Source organism: Perognathus longimembris, chromosome 5 (genome assembly GCF_023159225.1).
Source record: "Perognathus longimembris pacificus isolate PPM17 chromosome 5, ASM2315922v1, whole genome shotgun sequence".
NCBI classification, from domain to species: domain Eukaryota; kingdom Metazoa; phylum Chordata; class Mammalia; order Rodentia; family Heteromyidae; genus Perognathus; species Perognathus longimembris.
The window spans coordinates 19,718,455-19,741,766 of record NC_063165.1 but is presented as its reverse complement, the minus strand read 5'-3'; positions in this window follow the sequence as shown (position 1 = coordinate 19,741,766).

The window sequence follows — 23,312 nt, the reverse complement described above, 5'->3', positions numbered from 1 at the left end:
GAGTGAGGAAGGAATGGAGGAAGGAAGGAAGGAAGGAAGGAAAGGAGGAAGGAAAGAAGGAAGAAGGGAAAATAATCTCTTATGTGTTTCTGACTTGGGTTATAGCCCAAACTCCCACAACAAAGCTTAGGTAAATTATTGATAGAGTTTCATGGAAAGTGCTTTTTAGCTTGACTTAATCACATAATTGGTTCAATTCTCAATTTACTACTTTCACTTTCGTGTTGGGGACCTGGCCAAAGAGTGTTTTTGGCAACCTTCCATTCTACTACTGACCTCTCCTGAATCAGGTTAACCACAGCTGGAAGACATGATTTAAAGTGTATTGTTATTTGGTCCTTGGTGACATTGGGAAAGCCAGGCTGAGAGCTTTACGTTAGAGGTGATACAAATGAACACTTAATATGATTGCTTTACAAAACCGGCTCTTCTCAGAGAAATGCTGTAATGATCACATCAGCAAAGAGGCTGTATACAATTTTTGTTTGTCTTGTTAGTTGACAAACTACCCTCCTTTGAGCCAAATAAAGACTAGCATATGTAGGAATTCCTTTTAATGTAGGAAATGCATCCCTATCACAAACAAAAGCACACATGGTGAAAATGATTTTCATATTGCTATGTTTTAATTTCTGCCTTTTAAACCCAACAGAATTCAACTTGTAAAATGCAAACTAAATGCTTTTAATTCATTATGTGTGTCAAAAAATTCCTTAAAATGAAATCAAAGGGAAAAGTTAACATACTGTGTTCAGTAGAGATATGTATGCACAAATTAATTGGTAGTTCAGTACTGATATTAAGAATCTATGAGTATGTGGGGAATATGGGAGAAAGGAATTTAGAATTACTGAGCTGGACAACAATATAACTGGATTTTGAAAAGAGTAGAAGATAGTGTTAATTTTGTAAACCTGTGTGAATTTTTGATGGTAGAAAAGCCCCAGCCAGCATCCCAGTAAAACATATGAATACATAGATTTTGCTTTGTCTTTGGTGATGACTGTTCCCCAAAGAGAAATAGGGCCAAGGAAATTCCACTAGAAGGCGGGGAGTCCAGCTATAAACCCTGATGAAGATTTCAATCAAAGGGAAGTCACATATGGACCTTTGAGAAAGAAAATAACATTGTGGCAGAGCCTTTCCCTTCCCCCACCACATGCCACATGGAAGTTAAACAAAATGAATAGTGCAAATACGTCTGCAAAAGCATGTTCTTGTAAATGGTCAAGATCTCTAGAGGGCAGTGTATTAAATTGCAGATATTATCTTGCTAAACCCCCAAATCATAAAAGCATGAAATTAGTAATTGAGTCAATTTGCCTCATTTATTAGTAGCGCAGCCCTCTGCTGGAATTAATATTGCCCAATGGAATTTCAAGTCCTAGTGACATGGCATATCATGACAGAAATTAGTGCCTGCTTCTACTGCTGCACTTCAAACATCCCACATTCTCCAATTAGGTTAACTCTAATCTAATATGCATGCTTTTGGCACCTTTATCGACAATAAGACGTGACACTGATTTTTTTTTAATAATGTTGTGTTCATTTTAGGTAGTGTAGGACTCATTCTGCCTGAATCTAGCTGGGTCCTTTTGGTTGCTTCTTCTCCCAGCAAAGGGGTCTCTTATTGTTGTCTTAGTAATGGATATCAATTAAAGATTGATGGTAATTACCAACACATATGTAATATAAATCCTGTTAATAATATATGAGTTTCATATTACAATAATATCTGAAACAAGAACTTGATAAGTTTTACATTCATAGTTTTTTAGTAGTGTGATTAAATTTCTTAGCATGTACTCATTAATTTGAAAATAATATTTAAATAAGATGTGATTTAATAATTAGTAATACTCTTGAGGACTTCTAAAGTAACTAAAATATTTTACATTTTACCCCAGAATTAAGAAGTTTAATTGATATATTTTTAATATATTTGTGTTCCTATGGAAGTAAGGAAGAGGAAATGAACATAAGTTTTTGTATTAGTGACTGAGAATACTGTTTTTGAGAGAAAAAATCATAGAGAAACCAAGTAAACCTACATCCCATAACTTCACTAGGAATTTGACCTGCATCTTGAAAGCAGAAACATAAATCTTTTAAGCTACAGCAATTCCTCAGAAATGTAATCTAAAGGCCCTGAAGATAAATACAGTCTGTAACTTAGATGTTATAAATTTCTACATTGGCCAATGCATGCAACTCTCTAAGTCCTTCAAAAGCATGCCAGGTTTGTTTCATTTGGAATCATTTTATTAATTAGGTAACAGTGATGTCTTTTCTATTGTTTTGTTATAAAAAGCAAACAAGATACAGAAATATATAAAATATAAATGACTGTTAAAATGTTTATGATAAATGTTTATGATAAATTCATTGGCAATTTCTCATGGTTAAAATTCTTCAAAACTTAAAAGATTTAAAAATATCTTGCCTGAAAATTGTAGAGATGAGCATTAATTGCTATAAATGTCCTTGGGAGTGAGATATTTCTAAAGAATTAATGACCACGTGGAGTTAATGGCCCTAGGACCACAGGCTCTTCCAGTGGCTCATTAATCCTCAGGAAATGCTGGCACCTTATGTGTTATTGTTGAAATTATATACAGCTAAGAATCCTGCTCTGTTCTTTCATGGCTGCCTGAGTTATATTCCACCTGTTGAGTTACATTTGTAATAGGAAATGGAATGATTTCTGAATAACAGTTGCTATTATTAGCAATAATTATCAAATTTATTATGTACCAAAAGAAGGGAATTGCTCCAATTTCTATGTAAAAATACAATGCTGTGAAAAAATGTATTAACCTTATAATTTACTTAGCTCATATTTCCTATTTAATATAAACACATATTAGATGATTTCAAATGTTTAACAAAATTCAGATAAATTTTATTTTTACAAGTTTTAAAATGGACAAATGAGATTGCATCAAATTAAAAAGCTTCTGCAGATCAAAAGAAACAATCATAGAAACCGAGAAAAAACTCATAGAATGGGGAAAAAGTCATTTTCAGTTATGGTACAGATAAAGCACTAATATCCAAAATACACAAAGAAGTTCAGAAATGGGGCTGGGGATATGGCCTAGTGGCAAGAGTGCTTGCCTCATATACATGAGGCCCTAGGTTCGATTCCTCAGCACCACATATACAGAAAATGGCCAGAAGTGGCGCTGTGGCTCAAGTGGCAGAGTGCTAGCCTTGAGCAAAAAGAAGCCAGGGACAGTGCTCAGGCCCTGAGTTCAAGCCCCAGGACTGGCCAAAAAAAAAAAAAAAAGAAGTTCAGAAATTATCAGTGAAAGGACAGGTAACTCAATAAATGAAAAAATAATCAAGAGATTGTTCTCTAGAAGAAAGAATACAAATGGCTAAAAGAAATAAACATGTAAAGAAATATTTAACATCCTTAGCCAAAAAGGAAGCACATACCAAAGTACCTTTAAATTCCATCTTACTCAAGTCGGAATTGATTTTGTCATGAAGTCAATTGACAACAAGTACTAGTGAAGATGTGGGTAAAAAGGGAACTGCTCTTCACAGTTAGCTACCATGTGAAAAACTAGTGTGTTTTCACATATGTGCAAGTATATCTCTTCATGTACAAAGAATAAAGATCCTTCCTTCACCTTACACACAACATGGTAACTCAAAATGGATGATAAAATTTGACAACCAAGTGTGAAACTCTTGGAAAAAAGATATAGATGTAATACTTAGTTATCTTGAACTTACTGAAAGTTTAATTTCTTCAGCATGGATCCAATATGAATAGCCATAGCAAAAAAAATTAACATATTTTGTAAAAAGTCTGGAAGTTTTTTTTTATTTTCAGTGTGGTTGTTTCATAGGTAATCATTAAGAATGTAAAAGCAGGGCTGGGAATATAGCCTAGTGGCAAGAGTGCTTGACTTGTATACATGTAGCCCTGGGTTCGATTCCCCAGCACCACATATATAGAAAATGGCCAGAAGTGGCACTGTGGCTCAAGTGGCAGAGTGCTAGCCTTGAGCAAAGAGAAGCCAGGAACAGTGCTCAGGCTCTGAGTCCAAGGTCCAGGACTGGCAAAAAAAAAAAAAAAAAAAAGAAAAGAAAAAAAAAAAAGAATGTAAAAGCAGTTCTTAGAATTGGGGGGAAATTCTGGTTCCATGCCAACTCTGGCAGAAAAGTCTGAAAGACCAAACGTCACCTTCTGTGAACCCATCCCTCAGACTGTGCAAAGCCTCCTATAGTAGAATTGCAGTCCAGGCATATTCCAGGCCTGGATTCCTATCTTAAAAGTAAGTGGTGCAAATAGTGCCTTAGTTAAGGTACAGCAGTGGATCATAAGTACAAGTGTCTGATTTAGAACTGTAGTATCATTAAAATGAGTCATTTTATTTTCAATATACATTAAACTATTTTTGTTCTCCCATTAGTGTAATCTGTAGTATACTATATATATATATATATATATATATATATATATATTTAGTATATAATCTGTAATATACTAGTAAAAATCTTCTGGTATAATATTCCTCTTGCTTCCGGGAACAATATTTGGTAGACAGAATTAAAGGAAGATGCTATTGTTCCTTCTGCCAGCATAAATACAGCTTGAATAACACACAGTGCCTATTATTTCTTACATTGCAATCTTGGACTTTTTGGTAGATCTAGGGAGCCAGCAAATTGATGATGTTGTAGGGAAAAGGGACCCATTTATATTTATATCATTTCAATACCTATCATTTCATTAGTCAAAATGAATAAATTCTCATGATCATGTTCAGCTTGCAAAAACAGAAAGCAGTCAGGAATAACCAGTAGGATAGATCCATTTTTCCATTTGCAAAATTTTCTGTGTCATTTTTTAGTATATCTTACTAAAAATGAATATAAGCAGTGTGAAACTAGAGGTGTTGACATTTTTTTTTTTTATATGTTCAACCTGATACGAAATGGCATCTCATCATGGGTTTGGACTTGCACTTCCCTAGTTATTAGTGATGCTGGATTTTTTTTTACATGTGTATATCTTCTTTGGAAGAATGACTAATTTATTTGCCTTTTCAGTTAGGGTCTTTTTCTTATTTCTTATTTATTGTCAAAGTGATGTACAGAGAGGTTACAGTTTCATACGTTAGGTCTTGGGTACATTTCTTGTACTGTTTGTTATCTCCTCCCTCTTCCCCTCCCCCTTTCCCTCTCCCCCTTTCCCTCTCCCCCATGAGTTGGTTCAGTTAGTTTACACCAAATGGTTTTGCAAGTATTGTTTTTGGAGTCGTATGTCTTTTTATCCTTTGTCTCTGGATTTTGATATTCCCTTTCACTTTTTTTTTTTTTTTTTTTGGCCAGTCCTGCGCCTTGGACTCAGGGCCTGAGCACTGTCCCTGGCTTCTTCGCGCTCAAGGCTAGCACTCTGCCACCTGAGCCACAGCGCCCCTTCTGGCCGTTTTTCTGTATATGTGGTGCTGGGGAATCGAACCTAGGGCCTCGTGTATCCGAGGCAAGCACTCTTGCCACTAGGCCATATCCCCAGCCCCTCCCTTTCACTTTTAATGTCTTCTATAAATACTCTAGTTTTACTATTTCTAAGAACTCTGTGGTTTTACAGACTCATTTTATACTGAGTCTTCACATTTGACTTTGAAGTAGATCTTTTACATGTTCATCCAAATCATTAATTGCTTTTTAGTCCTTAGTTTTATGAAAATTTCTGGCTTTCAGGTTTCCTAAACTGCTATGTGGTGAGGTTTGTCTGAATAAAGGTGTTTGTCAAAGAGGAAATGTAAAATGTACAAAGAAATGAAGATGATGACTGTGTGTGTGTGTGTAAAAAAAAAAAAACAAATGAAGACAAACATTCATATTCTGAAACAAGAACAACTGATCCATGCCTTTATAACTAGCAAATGTCTCTTGCAACCATGCCTGTGGGTCTTATCCAAATAATGCATGTGCACATTTGGTGTATCTTTGAGTGGAACACACATACACCAAAGTAACAAACATATTTTATTTCCCTTATTGATTATTGAACACCACCTTCTCTTCTTAAAATAGTGTTGGATATCTATTTATCTATTTTTGTGAGGCATAGGTAATTTTGTTTTATAGAAACCTGAATCTACCACCTATGATTTAGCCTTCACCTTTTAAGGAAAAGAAATATTGATTTCTCCAGTTATTTGTTTTGATTTTGTACAACAGAGATCTAAACTGAACTGTTTAGGAGATCCATTGTCTTTATTTACATATTCCAATGCATTTCAAATCCTTGAGGACACACTTCCATGTGATAAAGATAATAAAGACATTTTGACAGAAAAAATGCAGAGAAAAGTATTTTGTGTCAAGCTATATGAGTATTTTCATTGTGGGACTGATTGTAGGGTCGGTGCATAAAGTAATCTCCAATATTGTGAACTTTGTTTTCACAATTAAATTATGAATCAGAAGATTGAACATGCATCTTTGCTACACAGAACGAGATGGTGCATTTAAACTTAGGATTTCCATCATTTTCCAAGTGTCTTCAATTAGTACCATAGAGAGCTAAAAGATAACCATGGAGTTCACCATGAATATCATCAATACCATTCACATGAGAATGTTCATACAGAGATGGAAGAGAGTTAAAATGTGGAATTTGGGGCTTTGAGGTTTTGTCTTAGAGCAGGGAATATTTACACTGGTTAGACCATCCGCAGAGCATCTGATAGTGAATCATAAGCAGGTATACAATAAAATGAATTCATTATTGCACATACACTCATTCATTAAAAGATCTATCATTACAATTTGAAGATTGTAGAAGAGTATAATCTCACATTTAAAATGACACTATTTTTTATGAATTTGGTAATTTTTTTTTTTTTTTTTTTTTTTTTGGCCAGTCCTGGGCTTGGACTCAGGGCCTGAGCGCTGTCCCTGGCTTCTTCTTGCTCAAGGCTAGCACTCTGCCACTTGAGCCACAGCGCCACTTCTGGCCATTTTCTATATATGTGGTGCTGGGGAATCGAACCCAGGGCCTCATGTATACGAGGCAAGCACTCTTGCCACTAGGCCATATCCCCAGCCCCCAATTGGTATTGTTTTATTTTACATGACTGTCAAATGCGTTTTACTAAACAAGGCACACTAGATATTCTTTCTCCTCCAGTAAGAAGCAGTGAAGAAGAGAATGATGAATGTTTTACTAAAACCAAGTCACATAATAGCCTTATCCTACTGGAACTTTAATAACAAAGTTTAAAAAAAATAGCAAGGTTTGCTTCCTTGACTTTAGGTAAAATAAAATTTGATAAATATAAAGCTCTCTGGAAGAATACTTTATGAAATCTTCTTTGCACCAAATTGACTGTGATTTCTGTGAACCAAATCAGCTTGTAATTTCTAGCTACTCATAATAAAATGAAGATCCCAGTTGACCACATTTTTTTATTATCATCAGAAGATTCCTTTAAATATATGGACCACCCACACTCTCAGAAGGTAATTCAGAATTCTAGCAATGATAACAAATGTGTTATACTTATTGAATCATTTCCTTTCTTATAAAGTTCTCACTTAAAATGTTTAGCATAATGAAATCCACAAAGCTGATCAGGAAATGTAATGTATATTTGATGAACTGCCAACATTTTTGAGTTACACACATATTTTTCTATATATGGTTAACTTCTATTAATTTTTGTAATATTTTTCCTTCTGGTATTTGCCTTCAGTTTCAAATTTACTTGAGAGTATTTATATGAGGAGGACATTTTCAATAACAAATAGCAAATTAATTTATCTGAAAATAAACCAAAGTATGGCTAAGAAAAATTATGTCATTCAGTAGCAAATACCAACATGAGAGTAAATCACATAATATTGAACACTGAATCTATGTTTGTATATTTTTCATATGTTTTATGAATCCTACTGCTTGATAAAAATTCCTCTTAAGAATAGGATTCATAAAACAAAGAAAAAATATTTCCTTTTCCTCTCCTTACTTTTTTAATATGTACCATATTTTCAGACAAATAATTCATTTAAATGGCTTTCAAGGTGGTAAAACACAATGTGACACAATGGAAATCAATATAGAAAGAACCTTTATGGGGTCTGCTTCTAGCCTAAGGGCTTCATTGGGAGACAAGGTTACTAATTGTTAAAAAAAAAAGTCACATTTTCTATCACATGTGAACCTACTTACTGGCCCTTTCTGTAATGTTTTCAGTGGATATACTCAAAGCCATGGCTGGAGACTAAATTGAAATGTCAGTCATTTGCAATGTCATTTCTGTAGTTTAAGTACTTTCTGTATTTCTTATTGCATGACCATGACAGAAATTGTGTTGATAGTAATAAATATTTGTATGCTTTAGTGAAAAATGTATTCACTCTGAAAAGATTATTGCATATCATTGTAAAATAAAGATGACCTAACAAGGCCATTGGGATATAACCTTTGTGTTTCACCTTTCATGATATATATTCTTCATGTTATCTGTCAAATTGCACAACAATATATTTAGTTTTCATTTTCTTTCTTCAGGTTCTACAATTTGAAATTTCAATCTAGATATTTAAAACATATTGTCAGGTTGTATTCTCTATGAGCATCTAACAAATAGCTTGAAAAGCTAGCATATAATAACAGGTTGAATTTCTTTTCATAGACAAGTTCAATGGCAGAGAAAACTCTACAAACTGCTCATAACCTTGTTCAGTTTAAAAATGTTTCACCAGAGTTGTAAGTCTAGAATATCTGAGATCTACCTACAGCTGAATCACAATTAAACCATATACTAATCTGTCTATTTGTCTGTCTGTATGTCTTGCAGGTGACTCTCACCTGTAATTCTAGCTACTCAGGAGGCTGAGATCTGAAGATGGTGCTTCAAAGCCAGCCCAGGCAAGAAAGTCCTTGTGATTCTTATCTCCAATTAACCACTAGAAAACTGGAAATGGTGCTGTGCCTCAAGTGGTAGAGAGATAGACTTGAGCTGAAGAGTTTGGAGACAGCAGCCAGGCAGTGTGTGTGTGTGTATATATATACATATAGATAGATAGATAGATAGATAGATAGATAGATAGATAGATAGATAGATGATAGATAGATAGATTTGAATTCTACACTTATTTGCTTATGTGAAGCATTTTTAAATTCTTCTTTTCAATCCTAAATTTGGGTAAGATGGAAGGCTTTAAATTTCCTGTGTCATCATCTGAGGCAGGTTGTCTCTCGGCTGCTAAAGCATGTTGTCCATTAAGTTGCCAGGCTGATTTCTATGGATTTTATTGTAGAATCACAGGTAAAGTTTAATTACAAAGGAGGAAAGGAAGATGAAGCTTGAGGAGATGCAAACTTCATTCTTTGACAAAAGTAACATCCATGCCCTCAGGGCCTTATGCAAGTTTTCGCCATCTGGATGTTTCTCTAAATTGTGAGTTAAAAATGTACTTTGTCTACTGAAAAGTACTAAATTACTCTTAACAAAACATGGAAGATGTATTGTGCTTATCATCAAATAAACATAACCACTTAAAGATAATAACAATATAATTTGTAAGAAAATGATAGGTAAAAGAAACAACATGACTTTTTAGAAGTTGGTAGGGCCTTTTTGCTAAGGCATTTGTCCTTAAAATAAGAAGACATCATTTACATTTAGGTCCATATATATTCCCATATGATAAAAAATATGTACAAAAGAACCAAATCATGGCATTCGTTAATAATGAAATGTCATTGACCCTTTCCTAAGCATTAAAAATAATTTACAAACAGGCAAGAACTAACAAATCAATATACTTCCCACATTCCTGAGAAGAGCCTTTTAAAAGAAAACTTTTCAATTTCCAGCCAATTACCTCAAAGAAAATCAATCCAGATAAATTTTTTTTCTTGATGGGTGGTTAAGTAAATTCATCTCATTCCCAAACACAAAATGCTTTGCTCCAGCAGGGCCCAATCATGTAGGTGAAATTTCTTCAGGGATTCCAGAAGTTTAACAATTTTTTGCTTTATAGCTCATTGAGTAAGCAAGAAAAATTTTACAATGATTGCCCTTAAGGAATTTTAGGTAGTAGCTCTGACTCCTATGGGAATCTTAAGCAAAGACTGAGAGATGAAAAAAGATCACTCAAGGAGCCTAGGTATCAGATACTAAGTCCATTTACAGAGCAGATATTTAGAAAAAATAAATACATTTAAGTTATTAAGAGGTTGATGGAACAGTGAGTCTCATCAAAATACATCACATATAGTTAAGGAAGTGTCATAATGAACTCCTCCTACCACCCTGCATATCTAATATTTGCCAAGATTTAAATTTTTCTGTTTAAATATATTATTAAAACTTATGAGTCCTTGTGATTTTTACATTAAATTAATGTTATTATTTTGGTCATACTAGGTAGTCATGCTACTACTTGTATCAAGGCTCTAGCTCTTTATCTGTTGATATTTTCCAAGTTAGGGTAGTGGTTTATGCCTAGATCAGCCTGGATTGCTGTCCTCCTATTTGTACCTCTCTGCTTTGCTCCTGGTGACAGGCATGGGTTGCTGGATCTCTCCATTGTATAACTAGGATACAAGGCCTGTAAAATCTTGCCCAGGTCATAGTGGAAATGAAGGCTTGTGGTTTTTTGTTTTTTTTTTTGGTCTGGGCTGGCCTCAAACCATAATCCCCGTATATAGGATTATATTTTTGAGCTGTTATTCTATGCTTAATAGGTTATTTGTTGATGAATAAACATAAGTTATATGTATGAGTGGGGTATTCTGTGATATTCTGGTATGACTACAAATTTTGTAATGTTTAAGTAACTTAGTTCTCATTTTTTTGCAGTAAAAGGATTAAAATCCTGTTTTCTGTCTAAAATTTATGGATCTTCAGGACACAGGAAACAATTATCAGAGTGAAGAAACAATCTACAAAATAGGGAGAACTATTAGCATGTTATGTACTGATTAAGAATTGATATCCAGCATCCATATGGAACTCCAAAAGCTCAGTAACAAAATAAAAAAAGAACTCTATACCTCAATAGACAGTTCTCAAAAGAAGGCATGTAAAGTCCGAGAGGTATATAAAAACAGATGACCATCACTAATCATCAGGAAAATCGAAATCACCTTGAGATATTAACCTAACCCAGTAAGAATGGCTATTATCAACAGATGCGTCTGGCTCATGCCTGTAATCCTAGCTACTCAAAAGGCTGAGATCTGAGGATTACTGTTCAAAGCCAACTTCGACAGAAAAATCCTAGTGAGTCTCTTATTTCCAATTAAACACTCAAAAATTGGAAGTGGAACTGTGGCTCCAAGTGGTAGAGCACTAGTCTTGAACTAAATAGCTCAAGGACAGTACCCAGGCCCTTAGTTCAAGCCCCATGCCAGACAAAAAGCAAAGAAAAAGAAAAAGAATGGCTATTATTGTTGTAATTTAATTGCCATGGAAAATACTACTAACCATTGTGTATAGTTTCCTCTGTTACATACTTCTTGTCCTAGCAAAATGTGGTTAGGGAGTACATAAACATTAGTTGAGTTGCATGAGTTTACTCTTTTTAGCTGAATCCAATTACTTTGCCTTCCAAATAGCATTCATTTGGACTCAAAAACCACATTAAAAAATACATGTTATGGTTTTATATGAACTCTCTCAGCTACTTTGTATCTATCAATCTAAGGCAAAGATCACAGACTTGATGAAACTAGTTTGACAACTAAAGACAAAATTAATATATTCGTATTGATTTTCAACTTGGGTTTTTTTTTTGTTTTGTTTTGTTTTTTTTTTTTGCCAGTCCTGGGGCCTGAGCACTGTCCCTGGCTTCTTTTTGCTCAAGGCTAGCACTCTACCACTTGAGGCACAGGGCCCCTTCTGGCCTTTTCTATATATGTAGTGCTGAGGAATCAAATCACAGGGCTTCATGTATGCGAGGCAAGCACTCTTGCCATATTCCTAGCCCCTTGGCTTATTTTTGTAAACAAGCAGGAAAGATGGAGAATTCATGCCAGAATAATGTGTTTATCTTCCGTGCTTTAAAGTATTATCTTACATTAAAAATTCTAATCTGTACTAATTAAACTGGACTCATATAGAAAAAAATCTGAATATATAGTTTTAGTTTATATAGGATAAGCAGTGGAAACTTACAAAATGTAATTTTAATAAAAATGCTCAAATATTTAGAATATTTCTCTTTATTAAAAGACAAAAAAGTTTCATTAGAATGATTGCCATGTTAATAAATGTACCACATTTATTTCCGTTGTAGTATCAGAAATGGGGATATCACAGAGGAAAATGGTAGGCAATTTTTAATTATAGAAAATTAAGCTAAGAGTAAAAAAAATGTAACTCTTGTCACTATTTTCAAGATAGAGGCAACAGCCTGTAATCCTAGTACTTAGGAGGATAAGGCAGGAGGATAACAAGTTCACATCCAACTTGTGTACAATAGTACCTGTCAGGTCAGCTTTTCTACATAGCCTGATCCTGTTTTCTACATCTGTCCCTAGGCAGAGGAAGTTTAAAAAATGAAAATATAGTCCTTAAATATATTCTTACAAAATTTATTATTGTAGATAACTGTATAGAGGAGGTAAATATACATTAATAATTTATATTTTAATGCTTAAGACAATTTCAGAGTGTAATGCTAAATTTGTAGACCAAGTATAAAACAGATACCAATTTTAAATAGTAAACTTAACATATCACAGCAAAATTCCTTTATTCTTTTCTGTTTCTATTTTTTGTCTTTGAAAGAAAAATATCAAATTTTATGAAATTGCAATGAATAATAATAAAATCATACATATGACATTCTGAAGGGATGTCAAAAGAGACTCAGAAAGAATGAGAAGGGACTCAAAAGAATAAGACATTAAGGCTGTGAATGTGGCTTAGGGGTACAGTGCTTGCCTAGCATGCACAGAGCCCTGGGTTCAAATACTCAGCACCACATAAACCAAAAAAGCCAGAAGTGGTGCTGTGGCTGCAAAGGCAGAATACTAGCTTTGAAGAAAAAGAAGCCAAGGGCAGTGCTCAAGACCTGAATCCAAGCTCCAGGACTGAAAAAGAAAGAAAAAGAAAAAAGAAAAAGAAATTAAATAGGCACCAGTGTCTGACACCTGTAATCCAGACTTTTCAAATGGGAGAGATATAAGGATGGAAGTTCAAAGCCAGCCTGGGAAGTAAAACCCTTGAGACTTTCTTTTCTGGGAAAATGATTAAAAAGCCAGAAAGAACAGTGGTTCAAGTGGTAGAGTGCCAACCTTGTATAGAAAAAGCTAAGCGACAATACCCAGGCACCCTCAAGCCCCAGATATATATATATATATATAGTGTGTGTGTGTGTGTGTGTGTCCATTCATAGGCACATACACACATACACATACACACTTACCCTCACACACACACAAATTAACAATTTAGCATAATAGTTGTTAGAATATGCTGAACTTCTCAGGAATTATCTGGTTCTAAACTCACATTTGATACGTGTCTATTTTCGTGCAATAGGATTGGTATACTGAACAATTGTAACAGCCATTTCTCGAAGGCTAATTCTGAATTCACTACATTGATTCATTGCCTGAGCCAAGCATCACTTTCTATGGATCCTAACCAGATTTGGTTCCTGGAAAACCTCTCCTGTCAGTTTCCATTTAGCCCTTTTCCAGCTTGGAGATGTAAGCTGATGAAAATGAAGCCAACCAAATGCTTGTCGCCCCGCCAGCCCATGAGGTTCACTTGTATGAAGACATTAGCTTTTCATCATGTTTAGAAGTCTGCTACGAGACCTGATTTAGCCATGAAGTGAGGTCACCTCTTAAATATGTATTAAGTAACCAAATGCTTGCTAAAATTATCTCCCGGCAATTTTCTTTCTTTAAATGATATATTACATTTCTTTTTAAAGAATATACTGTGGTCACACAGTGGCATTTTCTTCAAATCTCTTTTCCCGAAAGTAGAGGACATGGTAGAGCTAGGCCCTTGAGAAAGTGATTAATTCCTTGGCCACAGAGAAGCAAAATGACAACGTGGATGAATGGCTTGACTTTTAACGAAGTTTCAAGTGACTGTGTCCAGTCACAGCAGAAATGGTAATGAGGGGTCTGTGGAGAATGCTTCTTCAGAACAAACCAGCAAAGCACTGGTGGGAATGTAAGAAAATGATAGTTATCCCAGAGGAATTTCTTTTCTTCCAGCCTCTTACTTTGATGCTTTGTATTCTGAACTTTTGAACCATGTTGGATTTATCTTGTCCAAGGCACTCTGTAATATTTGCTGTAATTACATTCTTAAAATATAATGATACAACAGACTTTCAAAAAAATATTCAACTGCTTCAAAAAATATCTACAACTAGACACACACACACTCACACACACATGCACGCACACACCCCTAACACAAAGCTTTTCCAATATGATTGGCACTATAACAGCATAAGAAAAGAAAATCCTCTTTGTGATAACTCCAAAGCAGCAACAATTTATAATAAAGCTTATAAGTTATTATCAGAGGCTGGAATTCTCCTTTTATAACTAGTAAAAAGACATAAAGGGAAAGCTAAAAGGGTAGAAATAAAGAAAGAAAACCAGCATGTGGCCAGCTGGGGATATCCAGTTGGGGCTGAATATGTTCTTCAAAAGAATTATGTTTAACAAATCTCTTCTTGGTTTGCTATATGATTCAGCAAATGTTCCTTGTGTTTTGTGTCTTTTTTTTGTACTTAGAAAATATAAGCACATCAGTTTCTGTAGAAATAATAAAGTTCAGTTAGTGAAGCAAATAAACAGTCTCTTGTCACAAGATCAACATCTAAAAGACTATCTAAGCCTGAAGTCCACTTCAATTTCTACTTTACTATAATGAACCAAGGCCTATTAATACAAAAGACGCCTGGTATTTCAGTTAGTCATTACTGTTTACTGCTATATCATGTTCCATAAAGAATACTCTTAACGTTTTTCAATAATAATGCATTGAACATATTGACTCTAAAAATCTGCAAAGTAAGGTTGAATTTCCTGAACATGTTTTTGAATTTTGTTATTTTTCAGCGACTTTCAAAGCTCATTGAACTGGTTGAGGCTTTTGTCTCAGGGAATTTATTTTAGTAGCCTCAAGTTTTTACTTTAAAATGTAAGTCTTCTAATGCTGTACTATCAGGACACACATTATCTAGATTAAATCATAGTTAATTAAATGTTCTGCATGTTGGGTGAGATGAAACAGAAACTGAAAACAGCTGTCAGTTTTTACTTTAAAAAATGACTCAACGGGAGAGTATCAGCTGATGAACAATGTACTGAAATGACATTTTCAAATGTAAACCTTGTTGAAAAAAATAACCTACACTATGACAGACAATGTCACATACTTGACTGGAAGAACCCATCAATCATTTATGAAGTTATAATATTTACATTAGTTTGTAAACAATATGAATCTGATGAAAACTTGCCCATTATAGCTTACTAAGCTCAAATTTGAAAACTGAAGTAATAAAAATTCAACCTTGACAGAAACAGCTAGAATGGAGAAAGGCACTACAATCTCCAAAAGAGATACTATTTTAAACACTGTCTTAATCACTAGCATTGAAATTGAACATTGGCTATTGTTTTCTTTGAAGGTCATATATACATGTTCAATGTCCCTAATAATATGAGAAATACTAGCCTAACTATTGGTTATATGTATGCTAAATTGATTAAGTCCACTCAAAAAAGATATTGATTAGAACCTTACATGTTTTGTACGATGACATTAGATATGGCATCATGCTATATATATATTATATTTAGATTTTAAAAAATGTAAATGATAGTTAATTGCTGTTGGCTCACAATTCTAATTTTAACAACTATGGAGGATAGGGCATAGCTATAGGGGAATAGTTTGAGAATAGGGTAATGCTATAGGGGGATAATTTGAGGCCAACCTGGGCAGAAAGTTTTGCTCTATCTCTAAAATAAACAACATAAAGCAGGAGATGTAGTTTAATGGGTAGAATATCAGCCATAGAAAGCATAAAATTCCAATATAGTTTAAAAATGGTATAGATGTTTATGAATGCATACAGCTCTATTTTGTGATCATGGAAATTTCACAATTCCTTTTGAAAAATGTTGACAGATGTTTACCAATGTATAGAGTCATATTTCATGACAGTGAGAATTTCACAAGTCCTTTTTAAAAACTTTGACATTTTGAGGGTTGATTAAATGCCTGCCATGAAACAATCAAGCTACATCCCAGTCCATTTGCTTTTACATTTTCACATAGCCCAAACACCAGGCTGACCTTTCTTACATTCGTCTGAAAAGTAGCTGGGATTACAGGCATGGACCACCACTCTTAGCTCTTAGAGGACCAATTTATATAAACAATATATGGCTCACCTATACTTTAAAACTATTTAAATAGCTGTGTAGTAGAAAGGTTCTACATTATTTACAATTAGGTCTAGAAATATCTTTTAACATTTACATGTGATTTTAAGTGCAATGAGAAACAGTTCTTCAGGTTCTCTCAAATACCTTTCAATTCACTCCAGCCATCAGGAAAAGTATAAACAAAAACTACACAATAAAGACATGATATGGCAAGATAGGGCAAACTTTTGTGAAGATCCCTAACCTCACCAGAAATGTGAGAGGTTTGAGGGCCATATTCTGCTGCTCTCAGTATCAAGATGGAAATAATGTTAGATAAAAAGGGACAAACTGTAATTAAAAATCAGGTTTAACAGTTATGTAATTTTCAATCATTTTCTATATGTTTTCCATCTTCATAGGTGTGTGCGTATGTAGCTATGGATTTATTACTTTCTGTATATACATCAGTATCCCCATGTGTAAAAATAACAATATGGTAGTTGCCAGTTTGATACGGGATTAGAGGGGTTGAATGCAAAGTGTCCAGCAAGTTTTCTGGGGTATGATGGAAGCTTAATACTATAATGTGACATTTTCACTCTTTTGGCTATGTTAAAGAATGTGATTCTGATGGGCACAGATGGACTGTGTCTTTAATCCTACCTACTCAGGGCATTGAGATAAGAGGATGACAATTCAAAGGTGAACTGGGCAGGAAGTCCATGAGACTCCTATCAACAATGAATTAACCAAAAGGCTAGAAGTGGAGCTGTGCCTCAAGTGGTAGAGTACTAACCTTGAACAATACAGGCTCAGGGATAGTGTTCAGGCCTTGAGTTCAAGTCCCAGGACTGGCACTCACAAACAAAAAATTTTTGTAGAAGACCCAAAACTTAATAGAAAGCTTTTCTTTTTAATCAATGTATCTTAAGAAAAAAAAGAGAGAGAGACGTGTAATAGGAATTTTGTCATGATACCTGAGCACTCCCCCATTTACATCCACAATAAATATTTCCAATATTGCTTGGATGCCTACTGCTTAACCAGTATTTCATCTGAAATAATGCTTATGATAACCCCCCCATGTGGGGGTTATCATAACCCCCCCTCATTTGTTGATAAGGATGTTAAAAGATGGGAAGGTACCTTGCAGTCACAAGGCTGGAAAGAGAAAAGTTAGGACTTGAACCATAGCTAACAGCAGTGATTTCTTCCACTCCCTGTACTCCCGTTCATTCATCAGTGAAGATTTGCTTGTATAGTCACTTCTCTGTAGCCTTACTTTCACAATTAAAGAATCTAAAATTGATCTCACACAGAGAGAGATTGTAGTAGAGACTTAAATTATGCTTGGTCTCATTGTCTGGCTCTACCATATGATTTTTGGGAAACATAAGCTATAACATAGTTTCTCATAGTAAAATAGGAAAAAAGAGAAAGAATACAGGTAAAACTCTGCTTGGAATATGTAAGAGCCTCAATAAATATTAATATGTCTGTCATAGTGCAGCATGAATAAACTATGAATGTCTGTTTTGCCTTCTTTATGAGTCAAATAAAAGATTCACCTAGTTAAATAAATGTAAAAGAGAACACATAGGAAAATAATGACAAATGGTTCTTCAGTATTGTTCACAATAATAATAATAATTACTCTTAAATAATGATATAAATTATAAATGATAATGCACCAACTGCCTTGAAAATAATGGCATTAGGCAAATATCTTTACAGGAACCTCCAATCCTTACATCAAGTTATCAAAATTTTACCCTTTACTCATGTAAAAGACTCAGAAGCTAAATTAATTCCCCAATGATATACAGACAGTAAGGGTGAAAGTATGGATTTGGAAATCTGAAGAATATGGCCTTTTTGCTGTTCTAATCTCGCTCCTAGCTCAGATATAAGCCCCCACATTGTTCTGCTACCATACACAAAGAAAGAAATAAGAGTGGAGCATGTTCAGTCTTGTCTTTCATATCAGGGAAAGTGCTAAGGTAGAAAGGCTGGGGCTGTACAGTGGCCAGTTGCCTCTGCACAGCTTCACAGAACCATGTTCCTGTTGTAATTTCCGCAGTGGTCCATTTTTGTCTGTGATAGATTATGTGGCTATGCTATTGCAGACTTCCTGACAGCTGGTTGGGGTTGGGGTGGATGGGGAGGAAAGACTTTCAAAGAGATTTACAGAAAAGGTAGCCTCAGCACACTGAAAAGGAGATTGTTCTTTCCATTCCTGCCCTACTATATGCTCCTGGGTGAGTTTCCAGTTTTCAATTTACATATTATCTTCATAATTTGGGGGCTTTTTTGATATTTTGGTCTTTTTATTTACAGCTTTTACCAAGTATGGATATTTGGATAAAGAAATGTGAACAGCAGGATGCTGATGGAAAATGCCTGCAATTCTAGCTAATCAGGAGGCAGAGATCTAAGGATCAGAGGTGTAACCAGCACAGCAGAAGTGGAGCTATAGTTCAAACTGGTCAAGCTCTAGCCTTGAGCCAAAAAGCTCAGGGAACTGAATTCAAGTCCCCAGACAACCAACAACAACAATATAGTAATGGAAAGTAGGCAGAACTGTAAGTCTGCTGATTTTAGTTGTGATTATTACTTAAAAAGTCTACTGAATTATTGTACATAAATGTTTAAGTAGGACTAGAGAAAGATCAAATGAGAGACTTTTCCCACATTTTCTATGATATATGTGAAAAGATTATATTCATAAAGAACACCAATTCTTCATTTAGAATTACAGTGTACACAAGAATTTTTAAAAAAAAAATTATTATCAAACTGATGTACAGAGAGGTTACAGTTTCATACGTTAGGCATTGGGTACATTCCTTGTACTATTTGTTACCTCATCACTCATTCCCCCCTCCCCCCACACCCCTCCCTTTCCCCCTCATGAGTTGTTCAGTTCATTTACACCAAACAGTTTTGCAAGTATTGCTTTTGCAGTTGTTTGTCTTTTTTTACCCTGTCTCTCTCGATTTTGGTATTCCCTTTCAATTTCCTAGTTCTAATACCAGTATACATGGTTTCCAATATACTCAGATAAGATACAGAGATAGTCTAGGTACAACCACAGGAAGGGGATACAAGAAGATCATCAATAATAGAAGCTACAGTTACACATAGCATGTTGAAAGTAGTTACAACAGTGATATAACAATCGTTTCCATAACATGGAGTTCATTTCACTTAGCATCATCTTATGTGTTCATAAGGGTGTACACAAGAATTTTTAACATTAACTTCCATTTGTAGAATAAGTAGACTTTCAAAGTAGCTAACTTTAGGTCTGATGAAAAAATAATTTTTGAAATTTTCAATTAAATTACTGCTTAATTTATTAATAAGGAACTCATAAAATGGTTAGCTGAAAGTATGAGGTATTCAAAGCCAAATATTTAGAAGGTATATAAATGTACATAATCAATCCCAATAATAATGTTCCTATAATGATGATCTTTAATTGATAACCACTTCAGTAAATGCGTACTCATAAGTTACAAAAGTCTTTATCAAAGGGGATAAGAAATAAATATCTTCCTTTGAGGTGCTAAGTATTTTTTCCTTATGATATATGGTTTTGTGTGACTATTTTTCAACATAATCTCCAGAGTTTTTTACTCAGGATATCAAATTGATATGAAAACTCAGAAAAAAATAATTAAATTGTTTTCATCTTTATAGGTAGCCAAGTGGTTCTATTCCAAACTATTTCTCTAAAATATCCAGAAAATAGGTTAATTCTCAATTGTCCTAGCATTTGCTGAAACTACTAAGAAATACTTTATGAAATGAACTATATAAAAGCCAACAAAACAAAAATAGATGAATGAATAATGAAAATATGAAGTGGCGCTTAAGTACCAAGTGCTTCAAACTGTACTACTGCTTTGCTTTCTTCATATGCTTATCACCTAAGAATTATTTTATACTTGCAAGGTAACAACAAATAATAAATCAGAACAAAAATTTCAGTTTGAAGAAACAGAGCTATTTTTCCTTTAGGGAATTTTAAATAATCAACTTTGCACTACTTATTTAAATTCCTGATGTAAATAACAAATATCCACAGGGAAAGCATACGTTCACATGGCTGGATAAGATGCACTGGTGTCATTTATCTCTAATGAGAACAACTTAACATTCCTGAATACTTGTATTTGTCAATGTTCCTACGATGGAAAACTGCCTTTGAGCTCTGGATTTGAACAGTTTATTTGCTCTGACTGCCCTGGTACTCACACAAACGGTGTCACTTCAGTACTCAATGAACCAGCCACTAAATTGGTCCTCTACAATGGGCCTGAGATCAATAACTAATTTTGAAAACTGATTAGTTTGCACCAGAGTAGTAGACAGTTCCGAATTTTGCCAGAGGATATAATCAGCCAGTAAATAGAAGTATTAGTGCCCTGGTAATAGGTTGGTCATACAGCCCAAATCTACCATAAACTCTTTTCCACAAAGGGTGATTTGAGACTTTATAAGCAACTTCTCTTGTAATTGAAACTTTTTTGTGATGTTGAAATGAAGCTTAATTTCATTATGCTATGTTAGCTGGTGAATAAGAGTTGTTTGTAAATGAGTTCTAAGAAAGCAAGTAAGCTCAGCCTTGGGTAACTATTAAATAGCCAAAGACATTTTTATACATCGCGAATGGTCGTGAATTCCAGATGTTTTCAAGATGAAAAATGTTATGTTCTAACAGCTAATGTTGTATTGCTAGCCATTCAGAAGATGTATCTTTCTATTAGATGTGAACGTTGCTATGGAGATAACTGTAAAAGTCTGACCTAGGAGAAGAGGCGGGGAGGAAACTGTATTAAAGGCAGGGAGAATATCAATTATACCAATAATTGAAAAGGGAACAAAAAGTAAATATTACAGCTCCTTTTCAAAAACTCATGAATCCATGATGCATAAAGAGATTTTTTTTGCCTCTTACACTGGCTTTGTGTTTTAAGCTTTACCTACTATCCTGATGAATAAAACCTGAATACTCAATTGAATTGTGAACTGCAATACTGCACTAAACTGAAAACATGGTTTCAACAATCACTCAAAATGTATAAATTTCAGTTTTGATACTTGCTCAACACTGTGATAAAATGAAACTTCAAAAAGCCATAATAAAATATTTCCTTAAAAGTCCAAGACAGTTGGGATTTCCCAAGGCAAGTAAGTCTATAATTTATGGATAGCAAAACAGAACAATCATTTTGTAGCGTGTCCTGTCAGCAGAAGTGTATTATGTGGGTTAAGATTTAGAAGGATACTCAGTCAAATTTGATGCCTAAATAAGCTGAGAGAGGAAAAGCAGACAAAAAGTCACCCCAAAAACAAAAACAAATAACTAACAAATCTATTCCCTTGCAATTTATATTTATTTTAATATTGGGGGACATAAGTATCTAGAAAGCTGACTAATTCAGAGGCTTTGAGCATCTCCTTGCATTCATTCAGATGAGAAGACAAGGGAAGTAAAATCAGTCAAGCCTCAAAACAGCATGGAAAAAGTGAAATATGTATTCTACTGCATGGGGAAAGGAATTTTATTCTGTTTTTCACATTCTAAGGGTCACCCTCCACTCACAATTCCATATTTCTAGGAAAAGTCCCAGCATAAAGCTGATAATGAAGACAACTTAAAAGGAAAAGGAGGACATTCATTAGGGTTTCAATGCCTTCTAGAGAACTCACACTGACAATGCCTGTCCTATCTGATCTGTGGTTATGAACACATCTTCAGACACATTTCAAATTGATTTTGAATTAAAATTTTCTGCTTTCTTTAAGAATTTCATTATATCAGAAGTAGTCAATACCAGCACATTTTAACTACTATTGATTCATTGTGAACTAGTTGGAAAAATAAAACAAAATTAACCTTACATGTCTATCTGAAAATTATAGAAATATCCCAAATCCAAATAAGACACTTTTTAAAAATTACTTGAAGATATCTATTGATGGATCAGATAGATAGATTGATAGATAGATAGACAGATGGATAGATAAATAGATAGAAGAGACTGGCAGTTGCAGGAAAAGTTTACCTAACTTCATTGTTGAGTCTTCTTTATAAGCAGGGGACTATCGTAAGCCAAATGGATATAATATAGACAAATTACAGTTATTCTTGCAAGGAAACAACTGGTCAGCTCTACTCCTGGGAATTAGAAAAGTCACTGCAATAGACTGAAAGATTTCAGTAGTTTCTTTGTAAAAATAGCAATGTTTTGCTGGGTGCTGGTGGTTCCTGTGTGTCACCCTAGCTAATTAGCAGTTCACTGGCGATATTCATTTGAATCCAGATTGGGCAGAAACGTTTGCAGAATCATTGTTCAGTGCGCAGTTGATTGACGTGGTATGTATCTTTCATCCTAGCTATATAGGGGAGTGAAGTCAAGAGGATCGGGATTCTAGGTCAACCTGGGCAGAATATTTCACAAGACTTCATCTCAACAGAAAGAAATAGGGAATGGTAGTGCAGCCTCATCATCCCAGCTACAAGGGGTATTCTCAAATATAAAATAGGTAGATTATAGCCCAGCTATACTCTTGGATGGTAAGTGAGACCTCATGTCAAAATTAACCAGAGTAGGACTAAGAGTGGTAGCTCAGCAGTAGTGCACCAGCCAAGCAAGCACTGTGAGTTCAAACTCCAGTTTGAAAATTTCTTGTTATTGCCTAAAAATACAAAATACCCACACATTTCCCCATAAGATGGTTTACTTCAGTGTACATATTAAGGATGGATGTACTCAAGTATGAAATTTTAAGCAAAGGCCTAGAGTTTAGTTTCAATGTATCATAATTTAACCTTTTGGAAACTCTTTTGGAGTCTGTCCCTTGCATATTACAGTAATGAGATATACTATATTCACTTTTACAA